This window comes from Notothenia coriiceps, unplaced genomic scaffold (assembly GCF_000735185.1).
Source record: "Notothenia coriiceps isolate Sejong01 unplaced genomic scaffold, NC01 NC01_scaffold00009245, whole genome shotgun sequence".
Lineage (NCBI taxonomy): Eukaryota > Metazoa > Chordata > Actinopteri > Perciformes > Nototheniidae > Notothenia > Notothenia coriiceps.
Window position 1 is genome coordinate 745297 of NW_011341946.1, and position 7226 is coordinate 752522.

The 7226-nt window shown below is 41.5% G+C and overlaps 2 protein-coding genes across 3 annotated transcripts in view; one reads left to right on the forward strand and one right to left on the reverse strand.

The window, feature by feature from the left end:
• The window catches only part of LOC104945183 (solute carrier family 2, facilitated glucose transporter member 1), a 653665-nt gene that overhangs the window by 524109 nt on the left and 122330 nt on the right, over window positions 1-7226 (reverse strand). The window lies entirely within an intron of this gene.
• Window positions 1-7226, forward strand: part of LOC104945171 (uncharacterized) — a 13825-nt gene that overhangs the window by 5468 nt on the left and 1131 nt on the right. The gene's annotated exons all lie outside the window — the stretch shown is intronic.

Here is a 7226-nt window from a genome sequence, read left to right on the forward strand (position 1 = left end):
TTAATCTCGCCTCGTCCTTCCCTTCTCCCCACACGTCGTCTCACTAGCCACCCGTTTGTGCGAGTACGACAAAATCTTAGGTCGTCAATCCAGCAAATTTCAGGCACAATGGCAACAGAGACTAGGTGGCAGGTGGCAGTTAGTATGGGAAGAACGAGCGAAGTTGAAGGCTTAATAAACAAATGTTTTGACTTTCCTCGGCCAGTAGAGGGTTGGTGGAAATTTTTTTTGGTCCTGACCTAAAGTTTTGGCTGACCTAACGATTTTTACTGGACTGTAAGAGGGGCACCATTTTAACCTGACAAAATAAATAAAACTTCCTTTGGGGCTTCACCTTGCAAACCTAAATATGTAACTTGACCTCCTGATTCACAACTAACAAACACCCAATAAGTTTTTTATGTGAACGATAAACACTTAATACCTAAAACTCAACACAGGGAAAGAATATAAAAGATTACAGTAAGTTACAACCCACAAACCTCACTCTACAAAATGTGGAAACCACGTCTGAATGATTTTGACTGACTGATCGGTTTAGAGTTTGCAGTCCTCTCTCTGGACTGACCGTGGAGGTTTCTTGGATTTATTGCATTTGACAGTGTTTGAACCACTCAAGGGACCTATTTTTGCATTGTTTTCACGGTAAACACGGTACTTATCCAGTGGAAATTCCCTTGTAGAATATAACGATCCCGGCATGGTTTTTCGAGATGTGTATTGGGCATTATATAGGCTATATCTAATATAAGAAAATTAATATGCATAAAATCCTTATCCTGATGTAATTTATGTCGGAATATATTATCAAATTCATCACTTCATCAAAATTTACTTCCGCACGAAAAATGGGGATTACCGTTTCTCCGAGCTATACAAAGGAGAAACGTAAACGTTATCTAGGGCCGAGGACTTAAACTACCTACTTGGAGAACACGTCCCGTCTCAATACTACGGAGTTTTTGGGGGACTTCTCTTCTCCTCTGAATTATTCATTCCTCTTTACCTTTTTCTTTTCTGTCTCGATATTCTTCCGGTTCTTTCCTCTCTAAGGGCGTGTAAAGGTCCAGACCACCTTGTTCCCGTGTCAGTCGGGACGCCCGATTTCTTTATTCGAAGGGAGAGGACCCATAACAGGGGGAAAAGAAAAGAGAAAAAGGAGATAAAACAAGCCAGTTTGTCTTTCGATGTTTCTCTCGATATACTAACTCTCCCGAATTTCTTTGGTACTTTTTCTAATAAAAAAGGGAAACCTATTCTACGTTTGGTTTGTGAAGCTTCTGCAATTCCCTTCAAATATCAGTAAGTGTATTGTTGTCAAAGAAAATATACTAGTAAAGGAAGAAGGTTGTAGTTCTGTACCTTTCCTTTAGTTGTGAGACTCTACGTCAGGAGGTCCGAAGATATAGTTACCTACGTTCGTCGTCAAAATAATAAGTTCAAGGTTCCGTTGTATGACATTTTGGTCATTCGTATGTTTTTTTACATTGTGAATGAACAGGTTTACAGTATCTGGTTGATCCCTACCCATAGCAATATCACAAAATTGGCCATCGGGATGTGAGTGAAATTAGCTATGGCGAATAGCTAGAAAAAGGAAATGGAGGCGCCAACCAACAGCGAATCCCTGGCTGGGTGGGCGTTACCGTGAGTGACTACCGGTCAGAAAACACAACCCTCTCTCTTTTCCTCCATACCCAAATCTCTTAAAAAGGGGCTGCAACGGATCTGATACAGACTGATCCAGATTTGAACACTTCTGTGACGTCACAGAAGTGGCGCTACGGCTATTGGGCCAACTCCACCAATCAGGAGGAGACAGCCACGGTCATTGCCGTTGGAAAGCGCTGGAGACGCTGTAGTACATATGCCAGGCCTGTAGATAGTGCTGTTCCCACAGAATCAGCCCATGATGCAAAGACAGTGTTAAATTGAGCGAAATGAGGAATGGCTAAAATGCATGATCTGTTTGGTATTTTGAAAAATAAAAAGTCTAAATATGCCTTATATAGGTATGGTCCTACACTATATTATTCAAATATAGCATGATAGGTCCACTTTAACATCTCACATGAAGGCTATTGCTACTTGTAATGTTTATTATTATGCCCAGCATTGCAGCCTGCGACAACATTATTAAACTTAATAGAGAGGCGAAGTCCCTCCCTTTCCGGGGGACCTCCATGGGACCTTATTTCGGAAAAAGTATGTATTGAAGTCAATGGAGAGAGAAAGATTATCTTTCAATCCCGTTTGAATTGTGTCACGAATTACACATACGATGTTTGTCAATTTAAAAGATAATTTTGCAAGTCAAAAAAATTAAAATGTAATTTTGTGTGAAACCGCTCAATGAACTACATCTCCCGTCTCGCACCACACACCAAGACGGCCGTCACGTTGGCACATTTCACTTCTTTCTTTCAGAAGGAGGCGAAAAGTATTAAAAGAGGTGAAAATCACTACAAGTCTGGGCATGTTGAGAGCTGTACATACACACAAGGGGAGTTAGTCGGTTCCGTAAGAGCCAGCATGCGGGACCGGGATTCTGGGATTTGTAGTCTTTCTAGGTGCATATTTTTCATAGTCTTATATTTCAACAGTTTTAAGACAAACTGTGATTTTTATTATTTAAGATTGACAAACATATGTGTAATTCGTGGCACAATTCAAACGGGATCGAGAGATAGGTTTTCTCTCCCCATTGACTTCAATACATAATTTTTCAGAAATAAGGTCCCATGGGCCGGAAGTAGATGGGCGGGACTTCACCTCTCTATATTTTCTTACATTTATGAACAAATTAATACTTTTTGTTTTGAAAATATCAAAATGTGGGATTGAGTGTGTAGTGGCCCCTGAAAAATACAATCTGACTATAGTGCAATCCATTTATTTTTTTAATTCGGCTAAATCGATCGTAAACAACAACCATTAGCATGAACAAATGTTTTAAATATAGAGTGTATTATTAACTTTGACTACTATCATTTGTGCTTGATCTCATTGATACTTAAACAAAAACAAAACAGAGAGAGGTTAGAGTCAACGTAAAAACACAAAAACATTATGAGAGGGTTATTAAGAAAGCGTGTATTGACATAACATCCATCATCTTAGCAAATTTAAAATGTTGGCATGGAAAAATCTTCAATTGCGCTGCTTATGGTTTCTAATTCAAACTAAATGAAATGAAAAACCCATAAAGCAGCTTCCCTGGCTCAATCCTTCTGGAGCTGATGTTGTGCTGCCAGCCCCAGTAACAGCAGCTAGTTGTGAATGAATCATTCCCAAACTTAATTTGCTTAACATTGCAGCAAAAAGACGTCAGAGTGCAGGTCACACTGATCAACTAACAATTGAAATGTAGTGCATCAAACAGGTCAGTGACATTTAAAAGCTACTCACTCCACCTTCTTATTCATGGAGATTCCTCCTGATAGATCAAGCTTCAAACAGGCTTCTTTTGTTTGTGTTTCTGATGACTGATAAGTTAGACCTTTACCCACAGACACCCCTTTCTCCTTTCAATATTCACATCTTCTAGACCTCTGAAAAAACATTGAAAACCAACGGATCAGAAAACAATTTAACCTTTAAAATGAATATGCCTTTTCTGTGTGAACAGATGGCAACGTGTGGGAGGTTATATGCGCTGACACACTTGACAGCTGGTTGGACTAAGTGTACAATAACCTCAAATATGCATATTTATGCACGCACACTCTGCACTCGAAAATGTAATAAGCAACACGTTTACAGTATTTCAGAAGAGAAACACTTTTAATGGTGTAAGCCGCGCTTAGTCAGCCTGTCTCCAGACGAGTTGCCCTGTCTCGGTGCGAAGGGAACCAGTCAGCCATCTGTCGGTCTAATGAGCTGACTCTACTCCACCCAAAGCATTTCAACACCTCAGCAGCCCTCACCCCTCCATCCACAGCCCCTCAGTGTGTATGCACCTCTCATCATCTTCTGCTTTTGCTCAGCACTAGGAATGTAAAAGCAAAACATGTTACAGAAATCACTAGGGCAATATACTTTAAAGGTCACCTACTATTATCCAAAATCTACTTGTCCCCTCTGTGGAAAGAGACTCTGAAAGTTCCAGGAAAAAAAGATTCTCTCTCTTTTTGTCCTGATCCATTTATATAAAAACCTGTCTGAAAATGAGCTGATCAGATTTTGGCCACTTTATGATGTCATAACGATGTTTTGTCTTGTGTAACCATTAGCCAATCAGCAACCAAGGTAACCCCCCCCCCCATCTTATCACCTCAATCTCCTCCTAGAGCACCATTGTGTTCTTTTTAACCAAATCTCTCTCAGAGGGGCGTGGGGAGGGGCTCCTTATTTTCATCTGAAGTAACAGACAGAGAATCAGCACTTTGGAAACAGGGCTGAAACAGAGGGGATTAGAGAACAAAGAATAAAGTAAGCAGGAGAGAAGAGGGAGTTAGGTAAGCATAAGCAGAAGTCGTCGTTTCTGTCGTGGTCTGAACACTTGGACTCTCTCTATCCTCTGTCACGCGACTGTCCTCTCTCTCTTTCTTTCTCGGCCCTGCTCGGTGAAAGTACGATCTGACATATTTGACCCTACCCTGTATACACATACTTTCCGCTCGCTCTCAAGCCTTGTCTGGAAAATCACACACACACACACACACACAACACACCACAACACACACACACACACACCACACACACACCACACACACACACACCCCCCCCGCAGATCCCACACACACACACAAGAGGTGATTGTCTGGTCTGACTCATGACATTTGTCTTCCGGTGTGATGTCCCAATTATTTTGTGTACCTAGTTATTGAGTTGTATGGGTTGATTGGTGGATGATGTATGTGGTGTGGATTCTCCGTGGTGATGTGTGTTGTGTGGTGATGTGGTGTGTGTGTGTATGTGTGGTGTGGTTATGTGTGTGGTTGTTGTGATTGTGTGTATTGTGTGGAGTGGGTGGTGTAGTGTGTGTGTGTGTGTGTGTTGTGATGTGTGTGGTGGTGTGTGTGTGTGTGGGTGTGTGGGTGTGGTGTGTATGTGCCTCGAACTTACTGTGTTCAGTGGCTAAGCTAGTCGTGGTAGAGTCGTGATATGGTCAGGTTCGAGTACAAGAGCTACGAACAGTCATGTCAAACGATCTGCACTGTATCTATTACGTTTGCATTATCGTTGATGTACGAGAGTTTACTAGATCTGTATCATGTGAATTCGATGAAGACAATCTATAATTGTCGTTATTATGATTATTTGTGAGTCTTAAGTCTTTTACAGCTGTCCTTCCCCTATCCCAACTCGAGAGCTAGTAGAAAGAGGAACTTGAAATATAGTTGCGAAAGAATAGTAAACTAGAGCCCTCTGAGTGCCCTTCTAATGTCAGGAGCGGCAGTTAGTCTCATCGTGTGTATGTCAGGGATAGGTTTAGTTTCTGGACTCGTTTTCTTAAATAGATCCCATCTCTAGTACTACGTCCCTAATGCTTCGATTAGACTCTCGACACGGCATCTGGACTTCAATAGGATAAAACACGTTATTTGGCGCAGACGACGTATGTAGAATCGTCTATGTGAAAGGAGGAGATAAGATAGACACCTGATTGTCACGTAAAAACGGTGAATCGACCCGTTCGTATAAAGCGAATACTGTCTCCCGGTACAGTGCAAACCACGAGACTCCTTTAGTGGCCAAATCGGACCTGCGAACATAAGATGACCGGGTAATATACTCGATATCGTCCGTACACTGCTCCGAGTAATAAGCGACGTGTCCAAGTACAGACACGTCAAATGACCTCGTCAAGTCGTTTTTGTGGCAAACGAAACCTTGATAGAGAAAGGAAAGCAGGACAATAATAACGTTGTTCAGCATAAATATTTCTCCATCAAACCTTCGTACAAATGAACGAATCTATAATATCTAATGTCGTGCATTTGCCACGTTGAAGTCAATTCCAATAATGAACACAATCAAGAGTGTCACAATCTTCAAGTTGATGTTGCCAGACAGAGACAAAATAATGCAAACTAAAACACCAATAACTTATATGAGATTTATGCTCACGGAAATCGTCTTGTCGCCCCTTAAATCTTATGACTATCTCTAAAATAGAATAAGGGTTAACAAGCTAACGAGTGCTGACTGAGTCCCTAAACGTACTAATGTGTTACAAAAAGATCTAGAAACTCCGCAACTTCATTTAAGGGAACAACCAGTGACGCCACCGAAAGATTAGAGCTCATGCGAACGAACTATCGTGTACAGAAGCTCAGTGAACGAAGTCTTCGCTCCGTTCAAAAGGGACCGTAAAGCCTTTTGTTGCTCCCTTGTCCGCTCGTACCACGACCAACCGCAGTATACTCTCCGGCGCACGTCCAAAAAGCGTGTACTAAACCCCTTAACCAGGCGACGGGTTTCGTAACACCCCTACAAATTCTGGCGTTCCAGATAGGTACACCGTCGAGCTGTAAAGAGCTATACTCATGCGCACCGAGGCCATCTTAAGGTCATACGACCTTTACCCTTCAGAAGCCGCCGAGCTACGGCATCATACGAAACTTTATCACCGAGAACCTGCGTACGAAATGAGTGTAACTCTTGTGGGCGTGTCAACTCAGCAGAAGGTGTTGACAACGTAAGACCCTTCACTTTCGGTGGTTCTGAATCTATGTCCCTTTTACACCGTTATTTATGCACAACATCTAGGAAAAGACGACGTAAGCTAAGTAGCGTTCTAACTACCACAGTGAGAAAATTGTTACTACACATGTCAGACTTACGAAACTCTGCCGCGGGGAGTCTAATTTGTCCCATACAACGTCAAGTATCAACCATTGGCGAGATTTTAAATTAACGAGTGTGTAACTTAACTGTTTATTTTTTTAGAGTCATGAAGGAAATTCTAACCTCCTCCAATCTTGAGCTCCGAGAAAAAGGTAGGTTACCTAGGTGACGAATTAACCATAAGATGTGAATGGTTCAAACTTTATGATAGAAGAGACTTATTTTTGATATGACCTAATAAAGAGTGTTGAGTGAATATACTAAGTACTATCTGCCTCTCCTTCGGGAGGAAGTGTATGAAGTAAGTTTTTGTCATAAACAGTTACTATATCGGAAATTTCAGGGGATCGTATGACAAAAAGGAGTATAATCCAGAGTCTATGTTTTGTATAGAGACTTCCACAAACCGAGGTTGGTGTTGGGCTAGTAACATC